This window comes from Pongo abelii, chromosome 13, assembly GCF_028885655.2.
Source record: "Pongo abelii isolate AG06213 chromosome 13, NHGRI_mPonAbe1-v2.0_pri, whole genome shotgun sequence".
Lineage (NCBI taxonomy): Eukaryota > Metazoa > Chordata > Mammalia > Primates > Hominidae > Pongo > Pongo abelii.
This window is the reverse complement of record NC_071998.2, coordinates 31,212,487-31,231,394: the sequence shown is the minus strand read 5'-3', so window position 1 is coordinate 31,231,394 and position 18,908 is coordinate 31,212,487. Positions and strand designations below refer to the sequence as shown.

Sequence of the window (18,908 nt, the reverse complement as noted above, 5' to 3'; positions counted from 1 at the left end):
AACTTCATTTGTTTGTGTATATATAAAAATAATTTTAACTGGGTACTATTCTACATCATTTAGAAGATTTATTCTCAAAAATTATAAACATTAGTGAAAAGGGAAAAATATTTTAAACATAAATGCTCAAACTATAGAAATTTTACAGGAGAATATGCTCATGATTTACTAGTAGCCAACATTTCCTAGCTCACAAAAGCAGTAACCATAAAGGAAAAAAGAGATAAATTGTACTTCATCAAAATTAAAAACTTCTATTCACCAAAAGACACCATTAAGAAAAATGAAGAGGCAAGTCATAGACTTGGAAAAAGCATTTGTAAAACCTTAATCTGACAAAGGACTGGTACCTAGGATATACAAAGAACTGTGACCACTCAACAATAGAAACATAAACAACTCAATTAAACATAAGCCAAAGATTTAAAGAGTCAAATTACATACACACTCAAATTACATACACACCCAAATACATATATACACACAAGTGATCAATAAGCCCACAAAAAACTGCTCCATGTCATGCATCATCAGGAAAATGCAAATTAAAACCACAAAGAGACACCAGTACACACATCCCCAGCATGGCTATAGTTAAAGAGACTGACACCATCACATGTGGGCCAGGGACGGAGTGCATGCAACAGCACTTTGGATGGAAAGGTAAAATGATGCAACCACACTGGGAATAGGTTGGGCAGTTTCTCCAAAAAGGAAACATATACCTATCACATGACCAGTAGTTCCACCTGTAGCTATTTACCCAATCTAAATGAAAAATACATTCACAGGGCCGGGCACGGAGGCTCACGCCTGTAATCCCAGTGCTTTGGAAGGCCATGGTGGGCAGATCACCTGAGGTCAGGAGTTCGAGACCAGGATGGTCAACATGGTGAAACCCTGTCTCTACTAAAAATACAAAAATTAGCTGGGCATGGTGGTATATGCCTGTAATCCCAGCTACTTGGGAGGCTGAGGCAGGCGTATCACTTGAACCTGGGAGGCGGAGGTTGCAGTGAGCCGAGATCACACTGCACTCCAGCCTGGGTGACGGGGCAAGACTCTATCTCAAAAAAAAAAAAAAAAAAAGAAAGAAAAATACATTCACAAAAAGACTTGTGCAAGAATACTCATAGTCACTTTTATCATATGGCCAAAAACTAGAAACAATCTGTGTCCATCAATAAGAGAACAGATAAACTGATAAGCAATGAGATAAACAACACAAAAGAACAAATTACTGATACATGAGACAACATGGATAAATCTCACAAACATTACGCCGTGTGAAAGAAGTCTTACACAACAGTATATACCTGTATATCTTATGAGTTCATTTACATAATGCTAGAATACGCAAGACTAATCTAGAGTGGAAAAACTTCAGAACAAAGGTTGCCTCTGGGGTTGTAGGAGGGATATCCTGAAAAGGAGAATGAGAAAACTTACTGTATTCTATATCTTGATAGGTTATACATGTGTGGCTATTCCTCAAAACTCGGAATCAGGTGCAGTGGCTCACGCTGTAACCCCATCACTTTGGAAGGCTGAGGCAGGAGGATTGCTTTAGCTCGGGAGTTTGAGACCAGCCTGGGAAACATAGGGAGATCCCCTCTCTACAAAAAATGAAAAAAATTAGCTGGTGTAATGGTGTGTGCCTGTAGTTCTAGATACTCAGGAGGCTGAGGCAGGAGAGTCACTTGAGCCCAAAATGTCAAGGCTGCAGTGAGCCATGATCATGCCACTGCACCCCAGCCTGAGCAACACAGCGAGACTCCGTATCAAAAAAAAACAAAACAAGAAACAGTAAATATACTCAAGGTGGTGCATTTCAATCAAAAGAAAAATGTAAACAAATATTAAAGTCTAGTTAATAAATATGAGAAGTATTTAGGGGAAGTGTGCTAGTGTCTTCAATTCACTTTGACATGTCACAAATCATAAGATGGATTAATGAATGGATAGATATATGATAAAGCAAGTATAGTAAAATGGTAATCATAGACTCTAGTATGTGGGTGTCTACTGTAAAATGTAAAACTTTGCTATATGCTCCAAAATTTTCATAACAAAATGTTAGAAGAAAATAAAAAATAAAATAAATATTAAGTGCAATACGTATGGTAGTAAACTTCCTTGGTATTAACCTTACAAGGTCTCGCTATGTTGCCCATTTATTAAGTTTCAAATTATAACCACAACGAAGGCCTACTTATTCAGTTCTTAGAAACACTCCAACAAGCTTAAATATACTAAGCTCCCCAAAAGCAAGATTTTTTGCCTGTTTAACCAGTTACAAGCACCTAGTACTGTGTTTGGCACATAGTAAGTAGGATGTAGTAGATATTAAATATTTGTGGAATGAACTTTATCACATATAGTTCTCTTTTTGTTTACTTTTTTCTTTTTTTTTAAGAAAGACAGGGTCTTGCTATATTGTCCAGGCTGGACTCAAACTCCTGGGCCCAAGTGATCCTCCCACTTAGGCCTCCCAAGCAGCTGAGAATACAGGTGCATGCCACTGTGCTCAGCCACATATATTTCTTTCTTTTCTTTTTTTTTTCTTTTTAGAGACAAGGTCTTGTTATGTTGCCCAGGCTGGTCTCAAACTCCTGAGCTCAAGTGATCTGCCCACCTCAGCCTCCCAAAGTGCTGGGATTACAGGCACGAGCCACCACGCCTGGCCACATATATTTCTTAATCAAGCTATTTCAGTGCTTTTAGAAATGATGTGAGATGTGATAAAAGCAATGCAAATATCTTCTACAACCTAGCCCATAACCAAAAAATATTCCTAAAGTATAGGTGATTCTAACACTGGTAAAATGTTAATCATCTAACTAAATTGATTTTAAAATGACAATGGGAGTTAATAAAATAGAATCCAAAGGATCCATGTAGTTTAGTTATGGATTTATTAATCCATAATTTAGTATTAAATAATAATATTTAATTTAATAATAATATAATTATTAATAAATCCATAAATAAACTAAGCTTAACTTAGTTGGGCATCAGAATTATCTGAGAGTTTTCTAAAAAATACAGGCTTCTAGGCTACACTTTGGAGATTCTGAATCAGCAGTTCCATATTATTTCTTTTTTTTTTTTTTTTGAGACGGAGTTTCGCTCTTGTTGCCCAGGCTGGAGTGTAATGGCGCAATCCCAGCTCACTACAACCTCCGCCTCCCGGGTTCAAACAATTCTCCTGCCTCAGCCTCCTGAGTAGCTGAGATTACAGGCATGTGCCACCATGCCCGGCTAATTTTGTATTTCTAGTAGAGATGGGGTTTCTCCGTGTTGGTCAGGCTGGTCTCGAACTCCCGACCTCAGGCGATCTGCTGGCCTCGGCCTCCCATAGTGCTGGGATTACAGGCGTGAGCCACCACTCCCAGCCAGTTCCATATCCTTTAAAAGGTCCTCACATAATTTCAGTTCATAACTAAGTTTGGCAATCAATGATCTTGTCCATTTCCCTTTAACTACTTTAAAATATCTTCTAAAAAGATAGCAAGACATTTTTATTTAATGTCTCCATACCAAGTACTTTTCATATTATCCCATTTAGATCACACAACAACCCTTACAGGTGAATATTATTAACCATACTTTACAATTTAGAAAATTAAGACTAGGTAATTTTAAGTAATTTTGTCTGAACTCATTATAGCTAGCAGTGGAGGAACCAAGATTGGAAGCCAGGTGGGTCTACAAAGCTAACACACTACCACAAACCTTTCCAAAGACAATAAGAAAAAAAGTTGCTGAAAAAGTTTCTCATCTGGCATTATAGACAGGAGTAACTGATATCATGCAGAAGGTTCTAAATTCTTACTTAAATGCCTACTGATAGAATCTCAGCTTCTGTCTGGTTCCAGTATCAATGGAAAAGAGCAGCTGATTCGACCTTTTATATACAGCTTCAAGAAAAGTTTCATATAGAGAGAGAGAAAGAGAGAGAGAGGAGGGAGACTGACTTCTAGTCTGGAACTCCTGGCCTCAAGCAATCCTCCTGCCTCAGCCTCCTAAGTAGCTGGGATTACAGGCATGAGCCACCATTTAGGGCAAGGCTGACTCCTGGAATGGCTTACACAAAACCCAGAATGTGCCTATATATAAAAAGCACTCAAAACTATTTTTTGTTAATCATAACTAACATTTATCGAATACATATGATATGCCGGGGCACTTTTCTATGAACTTGACATGTATCAACTTATTTAAACTAACAACCCATTGAAGTAAATACTATTGTTATTCCTCGTTTTATAGAGGAGGAAACTGAGGCACAGAGAAACTTGAAAGCAAAGTTCACAAAGGTGGCAGAGCCAGGATTAGAATCCAAGCAGTCTGACACTAGGGCATAATTAATATTTGGTTATATTCTAAGAAAACTACCTGATATCTGAGGGTCTTCCTGGAATGTATTTTCTCTTTTCTTTCTTTCTTTTTTTTTTTTTTTTTGAGATGGAGTCTTGCTCTGTCAGCCAGGCTGGAGTGCAGTGGCATGATCTCGGCTCACTGCAACCTCCACCTTCCGGGTTCAAGAGATTCTCCTGCCTCAGCCTCCTGAGTAGCTGGGATTACAGACACGCACCACCACGCCCAGTAAATTTTTGTATTTTTAGTAGAGACGGGGTTTCACCATGTTGGCCAGAATGGTCTTGAACTCCTGACCTCGTGATCCACCCACCTTGGCCTCCCAAAGTGCTGGGATTACAGGCTTGAGCCACAGTGCCCGGTCTGGAATGTATTTTCATGATCTAATAAGATATGGAAAACTCTACCCCTTTCTGCTATTTGTGGAGGCATCATTAATTAGATCATGGGGTTCTAAGCTAAGTCTCAGGATCCTTCTTAACACAGCTCTCAAAGCAGGCCTTACTATCATTTGGAGATGATAGATGAGAAATCTGCCACTCCTCACATATAAAAAGAGACCCATGTACCCCTACCAATTTCCTGCCCTCGGCTTTACTTTCCAATTGAATGAGAACTTTCTCATGGAAAATATATGATTATTGTATACTAGGCTATTGGAGCACAGCTGGAAAATATAGTACCACTAACAATGATTAATAATGCTCTTGCAATTGTGCTCGCAGCCGCCGCCGCGCCGCCGTTGCTCTCCAACGCCAGCGCCGTCTCTCGCTGGCCAAGCTCCAGCCGAAGGAGAAGGGGGGTAAGTAAGGAGGTCTCTGTACTACGGCTGGTACAAAGCAGACTGCCCGCAAATTGACCGGTGGTAAAGCACCCAGGAAGCAACTGGCTACAAAAGCCGCTCGCAAGAGTGCGCCCTCTACTGGAGGGGTGAAGAAACCTCATCGTTACAGGCCTGGTACTGTGGCGCTCCGTGAAATTAGACGTTATCAGAAGTCCACTGAACTTCTGATTCGCAAACTTCCCTTTCCAGCGTCCGGTGCGAGAAATTGCTCAGGACTTTAAAACAGATCTGCGCTTCCAGAGAGCAGCAATCAGCGCTTTGCAGGAGGCAAGTGAGGCCTATCTGGTTGGCCTTTTTGAAGACACCAACCTGTGTGCTATCCATGCCAAACGTGTAACAATTATGCCAAAAGACATCCAGCTAGCACGCCGCATACGTGGAGAACGTGCTTAAGAATCCACTATGATGGGAAACATTTCATTCTCAAAAAAAAAAAAAAAAATTTCTCTTCCTGTCATTGGTAGTTCTGAACGTTAGATATTTTTTTTCCACGGGGTCAAAAGGTACCTAAGTATATGATCGCGAGTGGAAAAATAGGGGACAGAAATCAGGTATTGACAGTTTTTCCATTTTCATTTGTGTGTGAATTTTTAATATAAATGCGGAGACGTAAAGCATTAATGCAAGTTAAAATGTTTCAGTGAACAAGTTTCAGCGGTTCAACTTTATAATAATTATAAATAAACCTGTTAAATTTTTCTGGACAATGCCAGCATTTGGATTTTTTTAAAACAAGTAAATTTCTTATTGACGGCAACTAAATGGTGTTTGTAGCATTTTTATCATACAGTAGATTCCATCCATTCACCATACTTTTCTGAGTTGTCCTACATGCAAGTACATGTTTTTAATGTTGTCTGTCTTCTGTGCTGTTCCTGTAAGTTTGCTATTAAAATACATTAAACTATAAAATAAAAATAAAAAAATAATGCTTTTAACTCTCCTTGCAGCTACTCAAGTAAGAAGATACCAGTCCTCATCCCCTGACACACACAGGAAGTCACTAATGGCATTCAGGTACAAACAGAGCAAAGGGATCAATGGTCCATGGACCCTGCTCTTTCCCAGGGTGCTATTCCAGTGGCCAGAGGAGACTCCCATCACTTCAGACTTTTATTTGTTATTGTCGTTATTTTTGGTCTTCTATCATTGACTCATAGCTCTTTCACACATTTTAATGTATTCGCTGCATCAGACCCAGGAAAACATTTGCCTGGTGTGTGAAAGAGCCTCTGATTACAGAATGAACTTTGTCTCTCCATAATTTGAAGAAGTTAAGGAGAGTCCCTACCCAAAAGTTATGTCTTATTTTGAGGCTCAAAATCTTAGTAAAATCACAGTGCAAAGGAAAGAGCACTGACTTTGGCATCACACAGATGAAACTTGGCTCTGCTATTCTCTTGTATTATTGTGGGCATGGCATCTCTGACATGAAGATAATAATCATTCTTCATAAGGCTGTCTTAATGAGTAAAGATAACACATATAAATTCCTTGGCACAGTGCCTGACACACAGTAGGTAACATTATAATAATAATTATTGTTATTATTACCTTTATTGCTAAGCATTGCTGTTTCCCTTGGTTCTCTCTTAAAATGCCACTGTTGGCCGGGTGTGGTGGCTCACGCCTGTAATCCCAGCACTTTGGGAGGCCGAGGTGGGCAGATCACGAGGTCAGGAGATCAAGACCATCCTGGCTAACACGGTGAAACCCCGTCTCTACTAAAATTACAAAAAATTAGCCGGGGGTGGTGGCAGGTGCCTGTAGTCCCAGCTACTTGGGAGGCTGAGGTGGGAGAATGGCATGAATGCAGGAGGCGGAGCTTGCAGTGAGCCGAGATCACGCCACTGCACTCCAGCCTGGGCGACAGAGCGAGACTCCGTCTCCAAAAAAAAAAAAAAAAATGCCACTGTTGATGGTGTGGGTAACATATTAAGTCCCTATTGTCTCTGTGTGAATGAAGGTTTCTTTCCTCTCTGTGGCCAGGGCGGTATTGATAGCACAAGCCGCTTTGGCAGGAAGAATACTTCAAAGGAGGCAGTGGATTGCCACAAAGACACTTGACTTAATTCACAATTTTGTCTAAGGTTATCCACCCCAAAATAGTTAACATTCCCCATTCAGTAATTTTGCCCCTGCTGAGTGACATACTGAAACAAAAATCTTAAAAAAAAAAAAACAAAAAGAAAAAAACCCTGTTTGTCCAAGTGTAAAAAACGTACAAAAGCACTGCAAATGAAGCAAACACTGTATGCAGACTATTAAAAATGTGTCATAATTTTTAACTGTTTTCAAATCTCTAACCACCCTGCCTGCCTCCACCTGCCAAAATACTGGAGGTGCCTCACAGACCATTTCAAGGCATCTCCTGCCACCTCATTTCTTGTCTGCAGAAATGGATAAGGGATTGTTCGGTTTTATATCTCACGTGAAAGTTCAAGTCATATTTACTTGCTTTAAAATTGTCTGCTTGTTCATTCATAGAGGTGGGAATGTTGGCAGGCTTCAAAGAGGGAAACCAGAAATATCAGGCAATATACCTGTATTAGTCTGTTTTCACACTGCTATAAAGAGCTACCCGAGACTGGGTAATTTATGAAAGAAAGGGCTTTAATTGACTCACAGTTCCACAGGCTTAACAGGAAGCATAGCTAGGAGGCCTCAGGAAACTTACAATCGTGGTGGAAGGCAAAGGGGAAGAAAGCACATCTTACCACGGCGGCAGGAAAGAGAGAGAGTAGGGAACTGCCACACACTTTTAAACTGTCAGATCTCATCAGATCTTGTGAGAACTCTATCACAAAACAGCATTAGGGGGCTGATGCTAAACCATTCAAAACCATCCCCATGATGTAATCACTTCCCACCAGGCCCCACTTTCAACAAGTGGGGATTACAATTCAACATGGGATTTGGGTGGGGTCACGGAGCCAAACCATATCAATACCTATCAAACAGCTACAAGTTTATACTCCCTGTGGCACATTTTCTAGAGAAACATGGCAAGGCCTGGAAATGTCTTTGGCTGTCAAAGTTATGCAAGCCCCCTGCATAAAGTTAATACAAGTTAATTGACAAATATATATAGCAAAGACATTGCATAACACGGCTTCATGAATATGCCACAAATAAAACAACTAAGCCACATAAATACTTTTGTTTACTTATATTTTACAATACACCCTGACATTTACAATACACCCTGACATTATGGAGAGACAAAGACACAAATATTTTGTTGACAGGGTTTCACAGATCATTGATAAACTTACACTCCTTTCTCATCCCATGACATCAGGGTTAAATTCAACTCACTAAACAGTCATGGTAAATTTCAAGTTAAAGAGTAGAGTTTCTAGAAGTGACATGGGGTAGAGGGTAAAGCTCTCCTTATTCCTCACTAATAATACAAGGTACGTCCATATACCAATGCTGACTTGCTGATCCATTAATCTGTAAAAATTTCTTGATTTCTAGAGACTCACTGAAACCCAAGGATCTGGATTAGAAAACACATACAGCATTCTTAAAAGTTAAAAGAAGTTGAGTAGCTATTTGTTTATAGACTAACTCATCCATCTAGAGATTGATCTCTTCCAAATTCTCTGTAATTCTGTTACTGTGTTATTTATGAAGAGCTGTGGCATCGTGTTTCAGAAATTACCAACCAGTCAGCACTGATGGGTATGTATTTTTCTTGCTCACTCAGTGGCAAGAAACATATATAATAAATTCGTAGGAACTTTATCTCTTTCAGTTAGAGTCAAAATAACTGCAGACTCAATGATTTGCCACAAAATTATTCCTGGGTAAAAGGGAGAACCACCTTCTACAGAAAAGAAGTATTTCAATACTTCAGCATTTCCAACAAGAAAGAGAGGTACCAATGAGAACAAAATAAGAAACTACGTTCTATGACTGAGAAATTGCTTCTAAATATTTTTCTACTATTTTTAATTTGTTTCCAATGGAAAGATAGCAACAGATTAACTGCTCACATGCCCATTTGATTTTTTTAAAAAATTAAATAAACTTATTTTACTTTTATGGTTGCAGATAGGAATTATTAACCATCTGTCTTTGTATTATTTAAACGTTAAACAAATAAACATTATTTTACAACCAGAAAAGTTATTCATAGACTTGTAAATTTATTCCCCAATAATTTTTCTTTGCTGTTTAAAAGGAGCCTAAAGCTAGCATCATTTAAATTATTTTTAAAATTCATTACCTACAATACTAAGAAAAACAGATGATAATACAGTATGTCATTGTAAATGAAAAAGGCCTTGAAGAGTTTTTTTAATTTACTAGAAGCTTCAATTATCTCCTTTTGAGGAAATAGTTAAGAAGAAAAAATGACAACCTCAATCAACTGACACTGTTAAAAGAAATGAGGGTGGCACCAACAACTACCAGTTGACAGTTCTGCTAATGCTCTTACATAGGCAAGGATCTTCTCACGTGAGAACAGCATATGGACAAATCAAGTAATTTTTTTACTTCTCTACTTCTTCAAACACAGAAACGAGTACGCCTCTAGAATCAAACACTATATCATAGAAAATAAATGGAAAAACAGTTTTTTGCCATGTAGGGTGGAAAATAGAGGAATAATTGGAGTAAACAGGTGGAAAGACAAGTCTTAAGATATCCAAAGAGTATGTTTTGACCCAAATTTATTGAAATTAGAGAAATACCCTAAAGAACAGAAATCAGAATAAACCAGCCAAAAGAAAATCTTTATTGAAAACACTCTGATATGCACTCCAACCCAGTTACAGATATTATCATCTTGGCTATTTATAGCCAAAGGCCAGTGTGATAGATTGTGTCTAAGATGGCTTCCAATGACCTGCACCTTTTGATATTTATGTCCTTGTACAACCCCCTCCTTTGAATATTGTCTGGACCTGGGAACTCACTTAAAAATGACAGATGTCACAAAAATACTCTGGCTCCTGTCTTGCTTATCCTTTCTTGCCCTCTTGCTTGCTTTAATGGAAGTCATGTGCCAGGTTATAAACTCCCCTATAGGGAAGCCTACATGGCAAGAAATTGACAAAGGCCAATGGCCAGTGAGTAACTAAGGTCTTCAGTCTAACAACCACAAGGAACTGAATCCTGCCAAATATCAGATGAGTCACCTTGGAAGTGGATCCTCCCTCAGGCCTTGCCATCAGTTGGATCAGCAGCCCCACTGATATCTCAATTGCATCCTTGTGAGAGATCCAGAGCCAGAGGATCTAGTTAAGCTGTATCCAAATTCCTGACTCAGGGAAGTTGTGAGGTTAATAAATGTTTGTTGTTTTAAGCTACAAAGTTCTGGAATAATTAGTTACACACAAATAGATAACTAATACAGCCTGTTTTCTGAAGCCATTGAATCAAAGTATTTTCTATAATGAGGTTCAAATGACCCTCTAAATCTTGTACAGCAATTCTACTTCTAAATTCCCTGCTGGCTTTAAAAAGCATTATTCCTTTAAGAATTATAGTGTCATAATAATTCACAACCTCTTTCTGTAAAGTCTTTAAACTATCTGTATATAAAAGATTCTGGACTGTTTAGCAACACCCAAATAATATCTTAAAATAACTCCAATGTGGAAACTGAATTCAGCAGAGATATATATTGTCTCTGGGACAGTTATAGAATGTACAGAATATGTCCATGGGAACTAAGTTTAACATTTAAAGATTCCAATCATAAGAAATCTGATATCTCACCCTGTCTCAAAAAAAAACAATAAAAAGAAATCTGATATCTCACTAAATGTAGAGATATAGGAAAAATAAACGTGTTTTGATATGCAGAGAATGTAGCTTATTGTTGCTAAAAGAGTAAGACAAAAACACAGTAGGAGGACTTTTTTTAAGGAATAAGTTGAGTTTTTATTAAGGTTTAATACAGATAAGCCAATAAATTATAATATTCAATGGATTTTTGCAAAAGAATGTCCCAGTGTAACCATCATCTACAATGAAATAGAACATTATTAGCACCCAGAAGTCCTCCTCACTCCCCAATCATGTCTAGCTTTTTTCATTAAACATTACATTTGTGAGATTCTTTCATATTGCATGTAACAGTAGTTTGTTCATACTCACTGATATATAACATTCCATTATATGAATAGAGCACAAATTAATTATTCATTCTGCTACCAATGGACATTTGGGTTGTTTCTAAATTTTGGCATTAAAACTACTTTGACTATGAACATTTTTATATATCTCTTCTTGGGTAACATAAGCATATTTTTAACAGGTACATACCGAGGAGTGAAAATGTTAAGCCACAGGGTATATGTTTGTTCAGCTTTAGAAGTTACTCCTAAACAGTTTTCCAGAATAGTTGTAGTCATTATACTCCTACCAGCAGTGTATGAGAGCATGAGTTGCTCATGGTTTAAATTTTAGCAATTCTGATGGCAGTTCAATCACACTTTATTGTGATTTTATAGAGCTGCTCTAATGACTAATAAGGTTAAAAACCTTACTATTTCTTCCCTCTTTCAGGAATTTGAGTCATCAGTTATCTTCTTCATGTCTATAAATATAATCAAAGTGTTCCGATTCTCGAAAAACAAACCAAACAAACAAACCAAACAAAGAAAGAAACAAAAACCAGAAAACTCCCATAGTTCCTGGAAGGCCAATAATGATATTCTATTTCTTAATTGAGATAGTAGTTATATATCTGTTCAATTTTCATTAATTCTTTAAGCTATTTATAGTTTTATACACTTTTCTGCATATGTGTTAGTTTTTTTAAATTAAAGAATATGCTGGAGGCATCACATTATAAGACTTCAAACTATACTAGAAGGCTACAGTAATCAAAACAGCATGGTACTGGTACAAAAATAGATAAATAGACCAATGGAACAGAATAGAGAACCCAGAAATAAAGCAGCATATCTACAACCAACTGATCTTTAACAAAGTCAATAAAAATAAGCAATGGGGAAAGAACACCCTATTCAATAAATGGTGTTGAGAAAACTGGCTAACCATATGCGGAAGAATGAAACTTGACCCCTACCTATAACCATACACAAAAACTAACTCAAGATGAATTAAAGACTTAAATATAAGACCTCAAACTATAAAATCTAGAAAAACTCTAGGAAATATTCCTCCAGACATCAGCTTTAACAAAGAATTTATGCCTAAGTCCTCAAAAGAAATTGCAACAAAAACAAAAATGGACAAGTGTGACCTAATTAAACTAAAGAGCTCCTGCACAGCAAAAGAAACTATCAACAGAGTAAAAAGACAACATACAAAATGAATGAAAATATTCACAAATGATGCATCTGACAAAGGTCTAATACCCAGAATCTATAAGGAACTTAAACCATCAAGAAACAAACAACCACATTAAGAAATGGGCAAAGGACATGAACAGACACTTCTCAAAGACATGCAAGTGTCCAAACAAACATAAAAAAATGCTCAACATCACTAGTCATCAGAGAAATGCAAATAAAAACCAAAATCAGATACCATGTCACACCAGTCAGTATGGCTATTACTAAAAAGTCAAAAAATAACAATGTTGACAAGGCTGTGGAGAAAAGGGAACACTTATACACTGTTGATGGGAATGTAAATTAGTTCAGCCACTGTGAAAAGCAGTTTGGAGGTGTCTCAAAGAACTAAAATTAGAACTGCCATCTCAAAGAACTAAAATTAGAACCCAGAAATCTCATTACTAGGTATATACCCAAAGAAAATAAACTGTTCTACCAAAAAGACACATGCCCTTGTATGTTCATTACAGCACTATTCACAATAGCAAAGACAGGGTGTCAATTTAGTTGACCATGAATGGTGGATTGGATAAAGAAAATGTGGTACATATACACCATGGAATACTACACAGCCATAAAAAAGAGTAAATCATGTTCTTTGCAACAACGTGGATGAAATTCAAGGCTATTTTCCTAAGCAAATTATCACAGAAACAGAAAACCAAATATTGCATGTTCTCACTTAAGTAGAAACTAAACGTTGGGTACACACAGACATAAAGAGCTCTACCTCTACGCTGGATGCAGTTGCTCACGCCTGTAATTCCAGCACTTTGGGAGGGTGAGGCAGGTCGATCACTTGAGGCCAAGAGTTTGATACCAGCCTGGCCAACATGGTGAAACCCCGTCTCTACTAAAAATACAAAAATTAGCCAGGCGTGGTGGTGCACGCCTGTAATCCCAGCTACTTGGGAGGCTGAGGCAGAGAATCGCTTGAACCCAGGAGGCAGAAGTTACAGTGAGCCGAGATTGTGCCCCTGGGCAACAGAGCGAGACTCTGTCTCCAAAAAAAATAAAAAAATAAAAATAAAAAGAGTTCTACCTCTGTTATAGTGGAGTAATCTTCTAACAGACTGATCCTCTCATGAATATAAAAAATATACAAACTCTGGCTAAAATATAAGAAACAAGTATCCAAAGGTTCTGGAGAGTAAGCAGACTTTGGAGTAGAGTAAAAATTTACACAAGGGAATTAACAGAGTGTGAGTTCCTTACCATTTGTGGCTTTGGCTTGAGAATAGTCTATGAGCATAATGTGGTTAAGGGTGGCTGAGTTCCCATAGAATACGTGACAACTTTCTGCCTAATGAAGATGAGGACAGAGGTAGGGGAAGCCATAGACTCCGTAAACTAAGAGGAGTAATTCTAGAAAGAAGAGAAGTAGGGAAAGGGCTAACATACTCTATGTGTAAACTCTTCCCAAGTCTTTGACTGTCCTAAACCATGCATGAAATATGTAGGGCAGAATCAAAGCAACTTGTTTTTAAGGCTGGAGGAACTAAACTGAGATTTGAGCTGCAATCAGTTACAGTTTCAAATTTGAGTCCAATCGAGCTAGCTGCCTGTTGAAGCAAAACGCCAACACTCTTCAGAGGAATATAAGAAAATAAATCATATTCAATTACATAAAGGAATATAATAGAATTCAGGGTCTCCACAACATAATAATCACACTATCTATTCAAAAGAATCCAAAAGTGCCCAAAAGATGTAAACCCAAGAAAATGTGAAATTTGATTTATTCAAAAGGGAGAAGAAAATCTATGAAGGGCAAACTGAGATAACCCAGATATTGGAATTACCAGACAAAGATGTTAAAGTATTTATTATGACTACATTCAATAAAGTAAAAATAAATAATGTCCAGATGAATGAAGAGATAAGTATCTTAACATAAACAAAGAAAATATATTTTAGGCTAGGCACAGTGGCTCATGCCTATAATCCTAACACTTCAGAAGACCAAGGCAGGAAAACTGCTTGAGCTTAGGAGTTCAAGACCAGCCTGGGCAACATAGTGAGGCCACATATCTACAAAAAAAATTTAAAAATTAGCTGGGCACAGTAGCATGCACTTGTAGTCCTAGCTACTGAGGAGGCTGAGGCAAGAGAATTGCTCGGACCCAGAAGTTTGGGGCTGCAGTGAGCCGTGATCACACCACTGTACTACAGCTTGGGTGACAGAGCAAGATCCTGTCTCCTAATATATATTATATATAATTTATATATTATATATAATATACATATATGTATGTAAATTATATATAATATATAATTATATGTATATAAATTATATATAACATAGAATATTTAAATATAAATTTTATATGTAAAACACCAATGGAGATGTTTTTTGAAAAAACACCAAATGGAGATACTATTTGAAAAAACACAATAATATCAAAAAATTTTTAAATTGCTACATGGGCTTAATAGCAGAATTGAGACAAAACAGAAATGAATTAGCATACTTGAAGATAGAGCAATGGAAATAATCCAATCTGAACATGACAGGAAAATGATCTTAAAAAAAAAAGCTTCAGGGATCTGTGTGACAATATCAAAAGGCCTAGTATATAAGTAACTGGGGTCCTGAAGAAAAAGAATGAATATACATACTGTGTATACACACATGAAGAAAGATTAAATACAAAGAAACCATGATAAGGCACATCAAGGTGAAACTACTTAAAACAAAATGACACATTACATACAAAGGAACAACAATTCAAATACCATGGACTTGTTATCAGAGACTATGAAGCCCAGAAGACAGTGGAATGCCTTTTGAGTCCTACAAAGGGCACTGAGTTAAGGACAAAGAAGGGTATTTTATCAGTAGTGGGGGATAATTCACCCTAGATGAGCACATAGCAGTCCTGCTTAATAAATCTTAAACACAAGAATGGAAAGAATCAAACTATTTACAAGCAACTTAACTGTATCTCAGTAAAAAAGCTTAAGACTATTTATAGGAATAAAAATATCCAGCACCCAACAAACTAAAATCCACAATGTGTGACATTCAATAAAAATTGCCAGATCTGTAAAGAAACGGCAATATATGACCTATCATGGAGAAAAACTAATTAATTGAAAATAACCCAGAACTAACAGAGTTCCTAGAATTAGGAGACAAAGACTTTAAAAAAACAGTTATTATAACTGTTTTCTATATGCTGAAAAAGTTAAAGCATGAAAGATATAAAAATGCATATCAGGCCGGGCGTGGTGGCTCATGCCTGTAATCCCAGCACTTTGGGAGGCTGAGGCAGGAAGATCACCTGAGGTCAGGAGTTCAAGACCAGCTTGGCCAACACGGTGAAACCCCATCTCTACTAAAAATACAAAAATTAGCCGGGCATGGTGGCAGGTGCCTGTAATCCCAGCTACTCAGGAGGCTGAGGCAGGAGAATCACTTGAATCCAGGAGGCGGAGGTTGCAGTGAGCCGAGATCACACCATTGCACTCCAGCCTGGGGAACAAGGGCAAGATTTCATCTCAAATTAAAAAAATGCATATCAAACTTCTTAAAATGAAACAATTACAATGTATAATGAGAAATTTAAATACAGATACTCCTCAATTTACCATGGGGCTATGCCCTGATAAACGCATTGTAAGTTGAGGATATTATATGTAAAAAATGCATTCAATACACCTAACCTACCAAACATCATACTTTAGCCTAGACTACCTTAAGCACGGCCAGAACAGTTACATTAGCCTATAGTTGGGAAAATCATCTAACACAAAGCTTATTTTATAATAAAGTGTTGAATATTTCATGTAATTTATTTAATACTGTATAATATGTCAAAATTGCAACAGTTTAACATCATAGCAAAGTCAAAAATTCATAAGTTGAACCATGGTTGGGGATCATCTATATAAGACACAAACAGAGTTAAAATAAAGGTTAGAAAATATATACCATACTAACACTAATCAACAGAAAGCAGAAAACTAATCAAAAGATACTAACATTAATCAAAAGAAAGCAGTAGTTGGCTGGGCACAGTGGCTCATGCCTATATCAGCACTTTTAAAGACTGAGGTGGGTGAACAGCTTGAGCTCAGGCATTAGAGACCAGCCTGGGTAACATGGCAAAATCCCGTCTCTACAAAAATAGAAAAATTGGCCAAGCATGGTGGTACACACCTGCAGTTCCATCTACTTGGGAGGTGGGATAATTGCTTGCACCCAGGATGTGGAGGTTGTAGTGAGCCAAGATCATACCACTATACAGCCTGGGCAACAGGGTGAGATCATCTCAAAAATAAATACATAAATAAATAAGATAAAAAATAAGGCCAGACACTGTGGCTCACGCCTGTAATCCCAGTACTTTGGGAGGCCGAGGTGGGTGGATCACTTGAGGCCAGGAGTTCCATACCAGCCTGGCCAACGTGACCAAACGCCGTGTCTACTAAAATACAAAAAATTAGCCAGGTGTGGTGGTGGGAGACTGTAATCTCAGCTACTTGGGAGGCTGAGGCAGAAGAATCACTTGAATCCGGGAGGCAGAGGCTGCAGTGAGCCAAGATCACGCCATTGCACTCTAGCCTTGGCAACAAGAGCGAACTCAGGTGACACCCTGATTGCCATCTTCTAGACTCTGAGCAGAGGACTCAGTTAAACCATCCCAATTCCTGATTCATAGGAGCAGAGATAATAAATATGTGCTCTTTGAAGCCCAATTTGAGGTAATTTGTTATGCATCAACAGAAAGTATGCTTTATTTCAATAAGTACAGAAGACATAAACAGAAAATAAGATTATATGAAGGTTTGAACAACACTGTCAACCAAGTTGACTTAACTGATGTTTACATAACGCTCCACCTGACAATACCAGAATATGTCTTTTTTTTTTTTTTTTTTTTTTTTGAGACGGAGTCTCGCTCTCTCGCCCAGGCTGGAGTGCAGTGGCGCAATATCGGCTCACTGCAAGCTCTGCCTTCCAGATTCACGCCATTCTCCTGCCTCAGCCTCCCGAGTAGCTGGGACTACAGGCACCCACCACCACGCTCAGCTAATTTTTTGTATTTTTAGTAGAGACAGGGTGTCACCATGTTAGCCAGGATGGTCTCGAACTCCTGACCTCATGATCCGCCTGCCTAGCCCTCCCAAAGTGCTGAGATTACAGGCGTGAGCCGCCGCATCCGGCCCAGAATACATCTGCTTTTTTTTTTTAAGTGTTCATGGAACGCTTACCAACATAGACCATATTTTAGGCAATAATAACAAATCTCAATAAATTTTAAAAGATTCAAGTCAAACAAAGTATTCCCTGACTACAATGGAATGAAATAAAAAATCAGTATAACAGAAGATCCTTAGAAAAATCTCCAAATATTAGGCAACTAAAACATACTTCTGGCCAGGCATGGTGGCTCACGCCTATAATCCCAGAACTTTGGGAGGCTGAGGTGGGCGGATCACGAGGTCAGGAGATCGAGACCATCCTGGCTAACATGGTAAAACCCCGTCTGTACTAAAAATACAAAAAATTAGCTGGGCGTGCTGGCAGGCACCTGTAGTCCCAGCTATTTGGGAGGCTGAGGCAGGAGAACGACGTGAACCCAGGAGGCGGAGCTTGCAGTGAGCGGAGATCGTGCCACTGCACTACAGCCTGGGCGACAGAGCAAGACTCCGTCTCAAAAAAAAAAAGAAAAAAAGAAAGAAATAACCCATGGGTCAAAGAAAAATTAGGAAGGAAACAATTCTACCAGAAATACTGTAAAGCACCACAAACACTGAGCACTTATAACTTCACAAAGTTTTAGGTAAATGAGCAACCAAATGTAGACTTAATTATTGTATTTAAATACTTTAAAATGCAGCTCCTACAGAAGGTAACAGAGCTCCTACTGCAGGAATAGAAACAGGATTGTTACACTACCAAATATTTTTCCTGTAGGCTGAAAAGAGAAGCTGTCACTTAGCCTGATGGCAATGAAAAACCAAAGATGAATGGAAACCAATTTATTAAGACACTTTGAATCTCTGTTTACTCTTTTTTTTTTTTTTTTTTTTTTTCAGATGGAGTCTTGCTCTGTTGCCCAGGCTGGAGTGCAGTGGCGTGATCTTGGCTCACTGCGACCTCTGCCTCCTGGGTTCAAGCAATTCTCCTGCCTCAGCCTCCCGAGTAGCTGGGATTACCAGCACGTCCCATCATGCCCAGCTAGTTTTTGTATTTTTTGTAGAGATGGAGTTTCGCTATGTTGGCCAGGCTGCTCTCGAATTCCTGACCTCAGATGATCTGCCCGCCTCGGCCTCCCAAAGTGTTGAGATTACAAACATGAGATACTGCGCCTGACCCTGTTATTTATTACTTGTCAGCACATGCTGTTAGTTCA

General features: G+C 38.2%; 1 pseudogene; it reads left to right on the top strand.

Annotated features, from left to right (window-relative positions):
- The first annotated feature begins 584 nt into the window (after nt 1-584).
- LOC100936199 (histone H3.3A-like) lies at nt 585-6,153 on the top strand (annotated as a pseudogene).
- The last annotated feature ends 12,755 nt before the right edge of the window (nt 6,154-18,908 follow it).